Raw genomic sequence first — 16,716 nt, forward strand, 5'->3', positions numbered from 1 at the left:
CGATGGTGGAGAGACAGGGGGCAGTCAGGAGGTGAGCTATCTGCAGAAGGATTCCTACTCTCTGATTACAGTAAATCATCTGCCATTGCTGCATACCTACTGCTAACACATGGAAGTCAGAGATAACACAGCGTGGAGCTGCAGAAACACAGCAGACCAGGAAAGTTGTGTCAATGATAATGGGAGCTGCAGATGCTGGAGAATCCAAGATAACAAAGTGTGAAGCTGGATGAACGCAGCAGGCCAAGCAGCATCTCAGGAGCACAAAAGCTGACGTTTCGGGCCTAGACCCTTCATTAGAGAGGATCTAGGCCCGAACGGTCAGCTTTTGTGCTCCTGAGATGCTGCTTGGCCAGCCGTGTTCATCCAGATTCACACTTTGTTATCTTAGACCAGGAAAGTTGATGTTGCGAGTCAGGACCCTTCATCCGAAGAAGGGGTCTGGACCCGAAACATCAACTTTCCTGCTCCTCTGATGCTGCCTGGCCTGCTGTGTTTTTCCAGCTCCATACTGCGTTATGTCTGACCCCAGCTTCGACAGTTCTGACTATCTCCATATGGAAGACAATGTTGTGCCTTGCCTTAAATTAGTCTAGTCATCGATCACTGCAGATGCGATCCAAATTCTTTGCCTTCACTTGATTTTGTCTTCATTTGACAGCTCTTTTGACTTCTTCACAGGTCAAGCCATACTTGCAGGGTTTGAAGTCCTTTCACAGAGAGGTTACAACATTATGTGATAGTGTGTCTGTTATTGCACCTCCCAACAGTATTGGTGGCATAGCAGCTCAGTGGTTAGCACTGATGTTTCACAGCACTAGGGACCCAGGCTCGATTCCAGTCTTGGGTGACCATTTGTGTGGAGTTTACACATTCTTCCTGTACCTGTGTGGGTTTCCTCCTGGCTCTCCGGTTTCCTGCCACAGTCCAATAATATGCAGGTTACACTGGATTGGCCAAGCAAAATTACCGTGGAGTCCGTGAATGTATAGGTTAGGTGGATTAGCCACGAGATATGCAGGGTTACAGGGTTAGGGCAGGGGTTTTGAGTCTGGGTAGGTGCTCTTCAGAGTGTTGGTGTGCACTGGATGGGCCAAATGGCCTGCTTCCACACAGTAGGGATTCTGTGATTCTGTGAACATGATGCAAATCCACTCAGACTGGTTGGCACAGCCATAGAACAAACTTGCATGAGTTTGGTTATGATCTGGGGTTTTTAGTATGAAACTTCGGCATATCTCTATTGCGTTTATAATTTTGCTGATGGCAATGGCCGCCAACTTACACACAACCGGCGTTATGGGTTTTCAGTATTCTCACCACAATTTCACTATGTGCTAATCACACATAAATGCATTTTTAATGTGCAAAGTCAACCTAATTAATGTCATAAGTTGCTTGGAAATTCATTACATTACATGTAGGAGTGTAGCTGTAGTACCCAATTAGTTCAGTGAATAGTGAATGAATGCCATCTATGGCATCACTCAGATCTCTGGCAACTGCATAATGTTGTAGCTGAGACATGGGGCAAGTTGTCCACCTCCTCCACCCGTCATCACTGTCGTGTAGCAAGTTGACAGCAACGATTCATTGTGCCCTGTGAAACACCGAATGTTCTAAGACAGCAAAATGCTCACTAAGCCACCACCAGCTTGATTGCAGTATGTGCTTCAGCAGAATCTAATCAATAACTTTTCACTTCCAAAACACTAAATGTAGTCTGTCTGCGCAGCAGTTGTCACTGGAAATCTCTTCATAACCTTTTGGAATCAACTGCATTGACTTGATGAAATGAAAACCAGCATGTACGATATAGAATCTGCTAGAGCAGAAAACACTGTAGTATTCGCCATCAGATCTCTGTCCTTACCCTGTAAATCTGCATCGGACCTCTCCCTTTACCCTGTCAATGTCCATCTGACATCTCCCCACATACCACACCTTTAAAATATTTTTCCCGGCTGGAAATGTAAACTGATGATGAGGCACCTGGAATGTTGAGAATAACGTGTAAGATAAAGATGATAAAAGTTTTCTTTACACTTAAGGTTTAGATTGAATATTTTATAAGCCAGTCACTTGTAGGTTGGACTTTTCAATACCATAGACAACTGGCTCAGAATTGAATGCATTTAATTAATGCATCTTTAACATGTAAAATCAACACAACTAATGCCACAAGTTGGTTAGAATTTATAAACCTATGGTAGAACATGTCTACGGTCTACATGGGTAGGATGGTAGCTGGTAGTTGGGTAGAGAAGCAGGTCGATAAGGTGGGGTGATAGGTCAGAGGTTGGACAGTGGGTCAAGTTGGGGGAGCGTGTCATATCTCCTTTAATGAAAGGTGCTAAATGATTTAATAACAAATTATAGATTTATATTATCTTTTATATGATAAAATGTCTCAAGGCCTTTCACAGGAGCATTATCAATCACATTTGGGGTGATATCACACAAGGAAATATTTGCGCAGTTGGTCAAAACCTTGATCAAGGAGTGTGTTTCTTTCGAGGCTGTAAAGGAGGACAGAGGCGGAGAGTTTTAGCAAGGAAATTTCCCAGTTTAGAGCCAAGGTTACTACATACATAACCACCAGTGATAGAACAATTACAAACAGGATTCAAGTCACCAGTTGAGAGGGTCCACATAACTTGACATTTTTAGAGGAAGAGGAAATTGCAATGATAGATTGGTGTGAAATGATAGAGGTTTTTTTTTAAAAAGTAAGCATTTTAAAGCCAGGGTAATGCCTGACTCAGAGATCCATGCAGTTCAGCAAGTGTGGGGGTGAGGAGTAAACTGAACTCAGTGAGAGATAAGCCATGGGCAGCAGACCTTTGGCTGGAAGACTGTGTAGGCCAGCATGGATTTGTAGGAATAGTTAAATTTAAAGCAGCATTCTCTCAAATTTCCTTCCCTGACTACATGATCCTCTGAAGCCTGTGAGCATCAGCACGTTCTGGAACTGGGAAAATCGCCATGCTTGGAAACTTGGAAGGACTATGCACATGTGCAACCCCACAATTTGGAGGGAATGTAGTGACAGAAGGATGATTGAGGGATACATGCAGGAGCTGAGCTAAGACTGCAGGAGACAGGCAATCTTACCAGGCTGGAAATAGGTAGTTGTACCGATGCCACAGATCTACGGTTAGAAGTTCACCCCAGGATCAAACAAGATGCCAAGTTTGCAAGGGAGCAAGGTGGAGTTGCTGGTTCACTAACAGAGTCTGTGGAAGGATCCAAAGACAATGATTACAATCTCTCCACTATTTAGCGAGTGAACATTTCTGCCCATCGAATGCTGATGTCATGCAAGCAATCTGTCAGATCAAATATATCATAGTAATGGAGAAAAGTGGTGATAAGCTAGAGTTGGGTTTCTAATGTATATGTAAATAAGAGTTAGGGTAAATTCTTAAAGGACACCAGAGACAACAGTGTGGAGGGGAAAAGGTAACCAATCGGTTATTTTGAGATGATTAGACAGATACAAATGAAACCAGATGAGAACACCCAGGGAAAAGTAGTAGAGGAGTATTGGAGGACAATAGTGTAATCAACTGTATCAAAGGCAGCAAACAGATTGGGAAGGAAAAGTTTATCAATGAATTTAATTTGTGACTTTGACAAGAGCCCTGTGGCAGGAGAAGCCTGATCAGTGACATTGAAACATGGGATTTCAAGAAAGATTGTCATGACGAAAATCAAGTATGCGCATTCAATTTGCCACATTAACAAATGAGATGCTAAACAGATATTCTGCCAGACCTCTCAGATTGATCTGTATGAATAGGCCCTGTATCAAAAAGCACAATGTACTGCTCAGTGCCCCGGCAGATTTATCCCACAGCCAACATCCCTAAACCCATACATTTAGTTCCATGCTTCACTTCTGCCTGTGGGAGCTTGCTGTGTGAAAATTGGCTGCATTGTAGCTATATTACAGCATTGATTGTGCTTCAAGAGGACTTCCATATTTATAACATGCTTTGAGACATGGTGAATGGCACTGTACAAATGCAAGTTCTTGCATGTAAATGTATCTAAATGATAAAGCTTATATTATGTACATATTTCTACACAAAGTTGTTAGTGCAGGAAAGGCATTTGAGCTGCTTGATTGACAGTCTTAAGCATATAAAACGAGTAAATCAGGAATAATTGTGTTCTGTTTGAATCAGTATTATGCGTTGATGTGTTGTGCTAGGATAAGACATTCAGTGTAGTGGAAATGAACTGGAACTGATTGGATATTGTGCATTTAATTCCTTAGAGTGGGCGTGAATGAAATGTGACAGGGTAGTTAGCAGTTATAAATAATGGTAAATGGAAAGGTGACTTCACTTGGGCTCTATGCAATCTAAAAAATTGACACAAGCGCACTTCTCACCCATCCCAGGTTTCTCCAGTGCACGTTATTTTACAACCGAGCAGTTTGTCTAATCATGCTTTGGCACTTATGAAATGTGGGTGAAATAACTCCACAGAGGCCGATATCCCATCACCAAGTCACCCTTTCTTTCCATGTGGACATGATTAACAGCCCCAATCAGGGAACTCATATTCTATGATGTCCGATTGGCTGACCTCCTTAAAATCATTACATCCGTGGAATCTGAGGACATAGGCCAGTTCTATTTTTTTCGTGACTCCTGGGCATTTTAGCACCAGGTCAAATTTGTCTCTGATGTAGGCGGTGTGTAACACAGTAGTTTGACACTGGTGCATGGAGTGTCTCAGAAGGCATTCACTCCCTTCTTCAGGCAGCAAAGGTGTTAAAGCATTGTGTCCATCTTCTGAAGCATCTTCAACACTGGATAGAGAGAGAGAACTTGGGGAACGGTCAGAAAGGCTGTGGAGAAGCTGGGCAAGTTTTGCTTCTGTACTGTTTGCAAGTTTACAGCTTTCATATGGACCACATGCTTGTACAGGACCATCACACCAATCTGAACTTTATATGTCACTGGGCCTAACCTCGCATCGACCACATCTCTTACCCATGCAGGGACATTCTTGTGGTTCCTACATGAAACTTAGCCCCCTGAAGTAAACTGTCTCTCTTGCTTAGCGGAGACTTATGTCCGGCATTAGCGTGCCTGATGTTGTTTCACCCTACTCCCCCAGGCCTAGGAAGATCAGATTAAGCCTGAGGCAGGGCTTTCTCCCCATTAGCAACTCTGCTGGAACTTTCCCTGTAGCTGCATGAGTGGTGGTCTGCTACTAAAGTAAGAATGGAAGCGAAGGTGTAGGCTGTTTCTTTAACCCTGCCTTCAAAGTTTGGACTGCTCTTTCTGCCAGACCATTGGATAATGGATGGTATGGAGTTATTTTTACATGTCGAGTACCATCTGACTTTAGGAAACACTCAAATTCTTTGCTGGTAAACATTATCTGTGACCAGCAATTCCGGGCGTCCTTATTTTACAAAAGATGCATGCAGTTTTTCTATCATCGTTCCCACCTTTGACGAATGAACTCTGTGCATGTCCAGCCACATTGAATGGGCATCCACAATGGCTAACAACAAGCATAATCAACCAGTAGCCAATTCCAGTGTTTACCTGACCATTCTTTCGAATGTGAGGGAGTTGTTGGCAGTAATCTTTGTTCTTGTGGGAACTCTGGACATTGGTCCAACGTGCAGCTATGTCTACATCTATTCCTGTCTCCAGACATAACTTCTTGCCAACATCTTCAGTTTGGAAAGCCCTGGATGACCTGGATGGAGTTTAGCTAGTGTGCGGTAACAAATTTTACTCAGGTTATTCACTCTTATTGCCCATAATAAAATGCCATCCTCTGCTGTGATCTCATCTCTCCAGATCTGAAAAGTTTTCAGATCTGGTTAGTTGTCCTCATCAACACTAACTGTTTCAGTTTCTTTCTTGACTCATTCACGGGATGAGGGCACCACTGACCAGTCAACATTTATTGCCCATCCCTAATTATCCAGTGGGCAGTTAAGAGTCAACCACATTGCTGTGGGTCTGAAGTCACATGTAGGCCAGACCAGGTAAGGATGGCAGTTTCCTTCCCTAAAGGGCAGTAGTGAACCAGATGGGTTTTTCCAACAATTGACAATGGATTCATGGTCATCATTAGATTCTAATTCCAGATATTTATTGAATTCACATTACATCTCCTGTAGTGGGACTCGGACCTGTGTCCCCAGAATGTTATCTGGGTCTCTGGATTAACAATCCAGTGATAATATCACAAGGACATTGCCTCCCTGGCACTTAGTTTTGCCACGGCTGGATCTTTCTGAACCCAAAGCTGTGGCCGGAAGGGTGTCCAGAAAATTTAGCACTATTTAGATTTCTTCCAGAGACCCGTCAGGCTTCACAGTCAGTATAACCAGTGCTGCCCATTCCGCAAACTGGACTGGTTTCCAGCCTATGGAATACTGCCTCCATTTTTTCCCATCAGGAAAATGGCACTGGGCAGGCCTTCCACTACCATGCAATTGTTTCCAGGGCAATGTGCAAGGAGGCCTTGCTTCCTTCAATAATCCCCAGACCTACCCGAAAAACTTCCAAATATTTAATGAGGGACTTCACTCGGGCAGTCGTTTTCTAATCAAGAAGTGCTGCAGCTGGCCAGGTGAGTCCTTCTCAACCAATTTCGCCCCATCTGGTTTGGGCCTGAGCCTTTACTGCAGTCAGTGGTAACTGAACCATGTGAGAGACTAGAGCCAAAGTCGTGCCCTTTAAACTGTAAAGTTCTCCCGGTGTATGTTCACATTTAAGCCGAGGTTTTCCACAAACTTAAGAGTTGTAGTCCAGAGCGAATGTTGTTAAAGACTCATTCTGTGATCACTGAAACAGCTGTGCAATATCAGCTTCCACTAGAACTGGGTGACCATTTAACCAGAAGTTTGTTTTGATTGGCTCTGATTCGGATGTTGCTAAGAAATTTAACTGCTCCAAACCAAATGTAGGTGGACTTTCCAGAGTGTGCACTCTCTTGGGCACCAGCCAGGAGTTCTCTTATTCAATTTAGGCGTAGTGGGAATTTTCCGCACACCAGCAGCAACTGCTAAGGTTTTCCAAGATAATAAAGTGTGAAGCTGGATGAATACAGAGGCCAAGCAGCATCTCAGGAGCACAAAAGCTGACGTTTCGGGCCTAGGCCCTTCATCAGAGAGGGGGATGGGGTGAGGGTTCTGGAATAAATAGGGAGAGAGCGGGAGGTGGACCGAAGATGGAGAGAAAAGAAGATAGGTGGAGAGGAGAGTATAGGTGGGGAGGTGGGGAGGGGATAGGTCAGTCCAGGGAAGACGGACAGGTCAAGGAGGTGGGATGAGGTTGGTAGGTAGGAGATGGAGGTGCGGCTTGGGGTGGGAGGAAGGGATGGGTGAAAGGAAGAACAGGTTAAGTAGGCAGAGACAGGCTGGACTGGTTTTGGGATGCAGTGGGTGGAGGGGAAGAGCTGGGCTGGTTGTGTGGTGCAGTGGGGGGAGGGAACGAACTGGGCTGGTTTTGGGATGCGGTGGGGGAAGGGGAGATTTAGAAGCTGGTGAAGTCCACATTGGTACCATTGGGCTGTAGGGTTCCCAAGCGGAATATGAGTTGCTGTTCCTGCAACCTTCGGTGGCATCATTGTGGCACTGCAGGAGGCCCATGATGGACATGTCATCTAAAGAATGGGACAGGGAGTGGAAATGGTTTGCGACTGGGAGGTGCAGTTCTTTGTTGCGAACCGAGCGGAGGTGTTCTGCAAAGCGGTCCCCAAGCCTCCGCTTGGTTGCCCCAATGTAGAGGAAGCCACACCAGTTACAATGGATGTAGTATACCACATTGGCAGATGTACAGGTGAACCTCTGCTTAATATGGAAAGTCATCTTGCGGCCTGGGATAGGGGTGACGGAGGAAGTGTGGGGGCAAGTGTAGCATTTCCTGCGGTTGCAGGGGAAGGTGCCGGGTGTGGTGGGGTTGGAGGGCAGTGTGGAGCGAACAAGGGAGTCACGGAGAGAGTGGTCTCTCCGGAAAGCCGAAGGTTGCAAGAACAGCAACTCATATTCCGCTTGGGAACCCTGCAGCCCAATGGTATCAATGTGGACTTCACCAGCTTCAAAATCTCCCCTTCCCCCACAGCATCCCATAACCAGCCCAGTTCGTCCCCTCCCCCCACTGCACCACACAACCAGCCCAGCTCTTCCCCTCCACCCACTGCATCCCAAAACCAGCCCAGCCTGTCTCTGCCCCCCTAACCTGTTCTTCCTCTCACCCATCCCTTCCTCCCACCCCAAGCCGCACCTCCATCTCCTACCTACTAACCTCATCCCACCTCCTTGACCTGTCCGTCTTCCCTGGACTGACCTATCCCCTCCCCACCTCCCCACCTCCCCACCTATACTCTCCTCTCCACCTATCTTCTTTTCTCTCCATCTACGGTCCGCCTCCCGCTCTCTCCCTATTTATTCCAGAACCCTCACCCCATCCCCCTCTCTGATGAAGGGCCTAGGCCCGAAACGTCAGCTTTTGTGCTCCTGAGATGCTGCTGGGCCTGCTGTGTTCATCCAGCTTCACACTTTATTATCTTGGATTCTCCAGCATCTGCAGTTCCCATTATCTCTGCTAAGGTTTTCCAGCCTGGATCCTGAAGAAAATCTCAACCATTTGGCCAAGGCTTGGCTTTGTTTTGAGGTTTAGCCGTGGGCTGAACTAGAGTCCCTCGGTTCAGAAAATGTCCTGAGCGAGGTTATGTGATTGCCTTCACTCAAGTGGTGTTCCCCAAGCTTAGTTGTTTGGGCGAGGGTGTCCATTTCCTTCGGCATACCCTGTAACTCACATGCTCCGCTGGCTGCATTTTCCAATGATAAAGCCAGTTGTAGTGCCTGTTTGAAGTCCAGCTGGCCTTCAGTTAGTAGGCACTTTTGCCTGGTAACTTCACCAATCCCGCAAAAGAAACGGTCTCTCAGCATCTCATTAAGCGTTAAACCAAAGTCACATTTGTCTGCCAGTCATCTTAACCTCATTAAAAATCACGATATAGATTCCCTGGTTCTGGAATTGCTGGGTAAAACCAATAATGTCTTAGAATTAGAGGAGGCTTGTTGTCGTAATTTTCCTTAATCAAATCCATCAGCCCATGAAAGATTTTAGTATCTGGTGCCTCGGGAAAACTAAGGCTCCTAATAACTGATAAAGCTACGGGCCCACAAGCTGTCAGGAGAATGACTTATTGCTTTTCATCCACATACTGGACCGAGTCTTCATTAGCAGGATGGAATGAGTCAAGCTTCCCAAATAACAGCATGATTTCCGTAGAGATTATGCAAGCAAATTTCTTCAGGACTGACCTCGTTACAAACACCACAGTGGGTAGACATCTAAGTCTGCCTGACTTGATTAATGTAGAGAGTTCCCTTTCCTGAGGGCGTTGTTAATGTGGATAAACATTGCAAAGCATTCTGAAAGACTTAAACAGGTGAAAACGAGCTCCCACATAGAAGAAGGAGGTAATGAGGGAAATTTGAACAAGGTAAAAAGATGCAATTTTCTGTGGGCCTGCGTATTAAACGGGAAAATATTAGTCAGTAAACTGGCTCCCACCTGTTGTGTGATATGTTTAGTACCTCAAAATGTTAACTAAAATCATGAGTCAAGGTTTACTAATCAGGACATAATGGACCGTTCCTGAGGAGAGCTAATCTGTTCTGTTTGTTGGCAAACCTCTGTGAGAATGTTTCAGTACTGATAATACTGCAAACTTCGTGTTATGTTGAATATGTTATCTCACAATGGAGCATCACATGTCTCATTCACAGAGGATTGATTCCAACCTTATGCCAAGACTTCGTGTGCGTATTCTTCCTGTATCTGAATCTGCGTCTACGTCTGTATCTGTATCTCCATCTCTACCTTTATCTGCATCTCTGTCTCTATCTGTATCTGTAGCTGTGTCTGTACCTGTATATTTGTCTGCATCTGTATCTGTATTGTCGACTCACATCAACAAGAAGTAAAAGTCACGTTCAAATTACTCAAATACTGTCAGCCACACTGTCGTAATACAACCAGCTTCTTCTGAGTTTGACTGAGGTGGGACAAGGATTTGAAAGCTGCCCTACTGTCTGGATAGGGGGCAACAGTTTAATGCTGATGCGATTATAAGCCTTGGATTGAAGCAGGTTTGTGGTATGATGGATCAGGAATGCTTCCTCTGAGGTCGGCTTGCTCACCATCAGTCCTCCAAACAAGCCCTCATATTCCATATTCAACCATATATTGATCACTTAAGAGGGTAGGAATCAGACCATGCCCCTACATGTAGGGATCAGAACCTCCTGTAAGATCAGATTTATCCCCCTGTGTCATCAGTTCCTCAAACATCTATCAGAATATCACTCATCTGAGTAAAAGCTAACTCTGTCAGTCAGCCTGACTAGTAAGTGTGGGAACTGCTGAAGCCGGAAGTTGTGGAGTTAAAATTCCACAACATCCAGAGAAATCTAGAATCATAGGTTTTCAATGTGCTACCAGAAGATTAAAGTGGAGGAGTTCAGAGAGAGAATTAGGAGCAGTGGGAGCTAGAGTTGAAAGAATGGCAAGTTCTGAGGTGAGGTGATTGTAGAGCTGGAGAAAATTACAGCGATAACATGGGGTGAGGAGATGACTTAAACATCAGGGTGAAAATTTCAGTTTGTAGCTATTAAGAGACCTGACCCTGATTTCGATCCATAAGACCAGGGATTAGAGACATAATGGATTTGTGGTGAGATATGCTGTGGGCTGCAGAGTCCCAGTATGATCTAAAGCTTACAAGGCACACGGTGTGGTTGGCCAGCCCAAGCAGCACTGTCATGGTCAAGCCGGAAACAGATGTGGACAAGAGCTTCAGCAGATGATCAGGAAATGGGTGACATTGAGCAGGAGGAAGTGGGGGATGGAATAGATACGTGCCTAGAAGTGTAAAATTAACCATGGACATGGAATTACTGGAGAGTTTGGCTGAGGGTGTTCCTGTGCCTCTTCTAACTCCAGTCGTTTTACCTTACAGGAGAGGATGTATTTTCTGTCCCTTACGTGACATTGAGGAAATCTCTGGACATGAAAGGCTCCCCAGAAGACTGATCATGGCTCTCCCAGTTATCCCACAGGCTACCAAAGTTATGAAGGGAAGTGAGCAGAAACTTTGCGGAATTTTCAGCCCACCTTTAGAACACTTCTTCAGAATTGACTCTGGTGCAAATATCCACATCTGTTGCAGCACAGGCGGTCAATATTCTGGCTGACTTCGGGTGGCAGCCTTCCCGAGAGGAGAGTGACGCTTGTTCTACTTCAACATCTCTATTGTTGCCACCTGCTTCTTCAAAAGAAATGACCATGTAAGTTTACTGGGAGGAGAACGCATTTTCGAGTAAGAAATTGGACAATAGCTTGATACGAGCAACAGATACCATAAAAAGAAATAGATTTTCTGTCAATATCTCTACAAGACCTTAAAATAAAGCTCTCAAAATTTAACGTAGGCTGTACACGTTCTGCCGGCAACAGCATTTCAGTAAACTGCTGGTAAAATGGTTCATTTAAAATGATTAGTTGCTCGTCCAAATCAATCTTTCCTTCAGGAGATCAATCAAATCAACAATGGAAACCACTCATCTTGATCCATACTTTACACAGACTGATTAGATTACTGAAGTATCCTGCTTAGCTGACAGCATTTGGACAAACCTCATTTATTGGGCTGACATCAGAAACAGCATGAATGAGAGCAGGAGTTCTTTATACTTCACAAGGATCTAACCCAGGAGGAGGAGTAAATGTGACAGGGCTAGATTGACTGGAGTTTAATACATTGCAAGGGGAGGTGGCGCCTTTTTAATACAGAAACTCATCTAGGGCCTGGGTTTGAATCCTACCAGAGCAGATGTTGAAATTTCAATTCAATTTTTTTAAAATACGGAATTAAGAATCTAAAGATGACTATGAAACTAATTGTCAGGGGAAAAAAAAATCCGGCTCCCTAATATCATTCAGGGAAGAAAATCTGTCATCCTCACTTGGTCCACACATTGCTCCAGAGCCACAGCAATGTGATGGACTCTCAACTCTCCTCTGAAATGGCTTAGCAAGCAATTCAGTTCAGGTGATAAAGGCTGAAAAACCATGTCCCATCAGTAAATTAATGGGGATTTGTCCATTGGAAATTAATACAATGGGAATGGGTGGATGGAGCTTGGCTCCATGTACTTCTATTGTTGGGAAGTGGCTTGGTCCATCAGAACTCAGTGAGAATTAAATATGACTCCCCCTGAAGTTTGTTATCAACTCACAGAATGACAGTGTAGTTTGTGTTGTGTTTTTATTGAACTGGCGGTGAGATGGATGCCTATACTGACTACCTCATGGTAGAGGCCACATGGCTGCTGCAAGCCAGGAAGCACATTAGTACAATATTGCATTTATATCCCAAACATTCTTCTTTTCATACAAAAGTTTAGAAAAGACCAATTATATGAATTATGAGTTAAGCAAGTTACATATTATGCACACTGTTCTGATGTTTGTCACGTTGCCTGTTCCAAGTGAGTATTGATGAAATGTTCACAGCCAAATACAATGGCCAGCCACTTTTTCTGAATTCGACCAAAGTGTTGTGCCACTTTCGTTAACATCCTGAAAGCACATGCAACCAGTTGTCCTTGCTGCATTAGTTTCTCTAAGCCCAGTCTCATTGGTGTCTTCGTCATTTACAACATAGTACTTCAGCACTGGTGTTGCCATCAATAGTCACTTGATTTTAGTTAACGCGACCACTGTGAGTCAAATTACTTCTTGCATTGACACTGGAAATCCTTGGCTATGAGTTGGTGCATTAATAAATTGGGCAAGAATTTTGCTAAGAAGTTGACAAATGCAACAATCAGTCCAGCACTTTCACATCTGTTTGTTGCTGCATTATTGCAACAGCTTTCACCTGTTCAGAGCAAAGACCTTTCCCAGTCAGTACATGACCAATGTACTTGACCTTGGGCATCTTTAACTACAAGTTATCCTTGATCATCTAGTGAGCACTGTTTAGCATTCAACTGGATTTTGATCATGGTCAGCAACGGTTTCTTCCGTTGCATCTTTGCACCCATAATTGAGCAGATCATCCACAGTAGCTTCCACTCTAGAAAGATCAATACCTCAAGCTGTCTGAATCAATATTCATCTAGAGCTGTGGAAGTTTGAAGATTCCCTGTACAATCATTACATTTCCCGGACAGTGTCCAGAATGTAGTTAGTTAGAAAGCCATTACTGTCATCCAGCGTTATTCGCTAGTAACCATCCTCTGCATTTAGAGTAGCAAGGATTTTGCCTTTGTACATTGGGACAAAATCCCTTTGATTTTGGCATGGAATAGCGGGATCGCTTCAAAGTTTGAATCAATGCACAAACTCAGATTTCCAGCTGTTTCGCTCTAACCATGTAAGTAATTTATTCTGTAGGAGTTGTCACCTTCTTGATTCCTCCTGCCAATTTTCAGCTCTATCTTGCTTTCCAAACTGGCTTTGATAGCAAGAAGAACTTTATTTGGGAGGTGCTGAATTGGTTTTTCACTGTCATTTACATCAAGATAATGTCGTCCAAGAAGACGTTCTGAATCGGTAACGTTGCTATCGGCTAGGACATGTTTCGCGGTCAATGGGTTAGCTTGCTGCAACAAATCTCTTGTATGTTAGCTTTTACCAATCCCAGCTTTAGCTTTAGGTTGAACCACTTCACACAGGTCCCTGAAGGGTTTGATGTTGTATGGTGCACTGGTGCCTAGCTGACGCTTTATGCTGTATTGATGTTCTCCTTCTCATTATTCCAATTTTCACTAAACATTTAACATCTATCAACACGACTGAACCAATCTGTTGTATGGTATAGTGTGAGTTGTCAGTATTATCGGCTGATATTTCTCCAGTAGCTCCATGTCCCTGCTTGTCATGCTTCCCTCAGGGCAAATACAGTGTAAAACAAATTGGCTTCTTGTAGCGAGAATACTGCTTCCCCCAAGCTGAACATTCCTTTTTTGCCTTTGTATGTAGTGTCATCTGCAGTATTTTCAACCTGATGTTTGTCCATTACCTTTTTAACCATCCAGTCTACATTTTGTGTAGTCGATCAGCATAATGCAAGGCCAGGACTATCAGCCATGAATTAGCTCTAGTTGCTGATTTATAAACTCAGCACTTCTGTGCATATGAAACGTTTTCCAGAAGGCAAGTTTCTTCTCTTTGAGTCGATGTGCTTTCACTACAGGATTTGTTATGTCTGAAGCAAGCCTGTCCCTAATTAGATCATCTTTCAGCTGCACAAATTCACAGGGTATGGCGAGCTGTGCGGATACAGTCGCATATCGATCAACAGGTTCATTTTCATGTTGGACCCTAATATTGAACACATATGATTCATAAGTTATGGCCACTTGCTGTTCATAGCAAGCCATCAAGTGTTTCAAAATTTTTACAGTCTGTTCCTTCAGTTCTTCAAAGATATTTAAGGTAAAAGAAAAGTTCTCTCCAATAGTGACAAAAGCAAAGCTATTTGTTCAAAAACAAAGTCGCTGGAAAAGCTCAGTAGGTCTGACAGCATTTGTGAAGGGGAAAACAAAGTTAATGTTTCGGATCCAGTGACCCTTCCGCAGAACAGAGCTACTTGTTGCTGTTCTGGCATGTTACTTAAATCAGTCACCATCTCATAGTCTTGCCATTGCAGTGGAAAAACTGTCAGTTTTGTTTCCTATTCACTTTTGTTTCTACAGGAACTGGAAAAGGAATGTTTGCAACCATTGTGTCGTGCCCAGTGATTTAGCTGCTGTCTGCTTCTTTCTTCCTTTTCTATGACATTTAGCACCGTTCAATAGCATTGAACATTTCTCTGTGTCTCTGCTTATGGCTGTGTTTCTACACAGCTCTTCAAATCTCAATCTCAGTTCCACTCTGACACCACATTGCAAGCTTACAGGACAGTCGTCGCCCTTGTACTGAATTTTATTAAACTGATAAGATACAGTAAATGCTTCATGGCAGAGGTCTCATGACTACAGCAAATAAATAGGATGATCAGTGCAGAATTACATTTCTATTTCAAACATCAGGCTCTTGCAAGGAAAGGACCAGGAAAGCCATGTGCGCAATTACTCTGTGCAAGACTTAAATTAAAACATGTTAAATTGCAGGCCATCCACTATGGCATAGCTTTATAGAAAAATTTAATTGCTTATAAGGAAAACATAATGTCGTAATATGATGTTGTACACAGACCAAAAATATTTTTAAAAGCAAAAATCTTTATTGCTGGATATTACACAGACACATTCTTTGAATTGTATTGAAGCTTCTTTAGAGAAAATGCTAGTCAGTGTGACCTTCTAAACTGGTTTTGAATCCCTGAGGGTTTTGGACAAGAACTTTCCATGACGTATTCCCCTCACTCCATGTGATTTATTTTTCTGTTTCTTTGGTTTGCGAGGATGTTTCATGGATTTGCAGTGGGGGAAGGGAAATAAGTGTTTTGACATGATGCTCAATTAGATTTAATGAATCAAGTGGTCTCCTCCTGTTGATTTAATTTGTTCATCTGTCTTCACCCACTGGGTGCAATTCCTTCTTGTCATTTCTTATTCCTCCTTTTACAAGTTTTACAGGTTGAGATATGCAGCTGCTAGGAATGGAACACATTATATTCCTAACGTTAAGCAAAAGCATTGCACACACTCACGGCTGATGCAGCGTAGCATGTTGAAGAATAAGAATTCCTTTATTTTCTCTTCACAGGAGCCCACACATTCCCTTAATAGTTTATCGTGTGGTTTGATGCCACACTCACATTGGACTCAGGATAGACTAGATGAGCAAAGTCAACAACTGTCTTCAGGTTTAGATTTCAAAGTAACATAATTTAGTAAACATTAATAGTAAATACTGGCATACACCGTAACCATAGATCTTCCAGATTCTGATCTTATAGTTGCTTTAGGTAAGGACTAAACCATCTGTACAAACATCTAACTCTGCACTCTCTGTGCTTTTTATACTCAGTGATGTGCAATTCCAAGACTTCATCACAAGGTTGTTCCAGAGTCCTGACGCACTGACACAATCTTTACCTACAATAATCCAATTTCTCTCACGTGCCACCCTTGAAGCCTCAGAAAGACTGCCAGCTTGGTGTAAGCTAGGTTAGTGACAGTTCTATATGGTAGATTGGTAGCTGTCAGGGACACCTCTATGACCGCATAGATCAGTTTAGGTCTTAACAATTTTGGCAGATCATAAACTCTTTGACCTCAGCTCAACATTGAAATGCAGATATCAATAAGAAAAGGATTAGTGGTTTTTAAATGCCTGCAACAGCTTCTCACTATCAATCATCCTCCATCTAAATCAAATGAGCCTGAGGTCCTAGCTGCTACATTCCACAAGTGTAAGCAAATTGTACATTTAGTTCTTCAGAGTAAAAGCTGTACTCCTGAGATTCAATCAATATTTCAATTTTCATAGGTTAACGGTTTAATCACACTTGGGAAAATGTGGCTCTTTCCAATTATGCCACAAACTCTCATTGCCATTTTTTTCAATGTATCTTCACTACGTACGGATTATTTTCCAAACTTCTCACCTTAACATTTCCAATACACAACAGCTCGCTCCTTAATAGTGAAAGGATTCCTAAGACCTCTGTAGCATACCCTTTCTCCAAAACCGATTATGCATGCTT

The sequence above is a fragment of the Stegostoma tigrinum genome, chromosome 17 (assembly GCF_030684315.1).
Source record: "Stegostoma tigrinum isolate sSteTig4 chromosome 17, sSteTig4.hap1, whole genome shotgun sequence".
NCBI classification, from domain to species: Eukaryota; Metazoa; Chordata; class Chondrichthyes; order Orectolobiformes; family Stegostomatidae; genus Stegostoma; species Stegostoma tigrinum.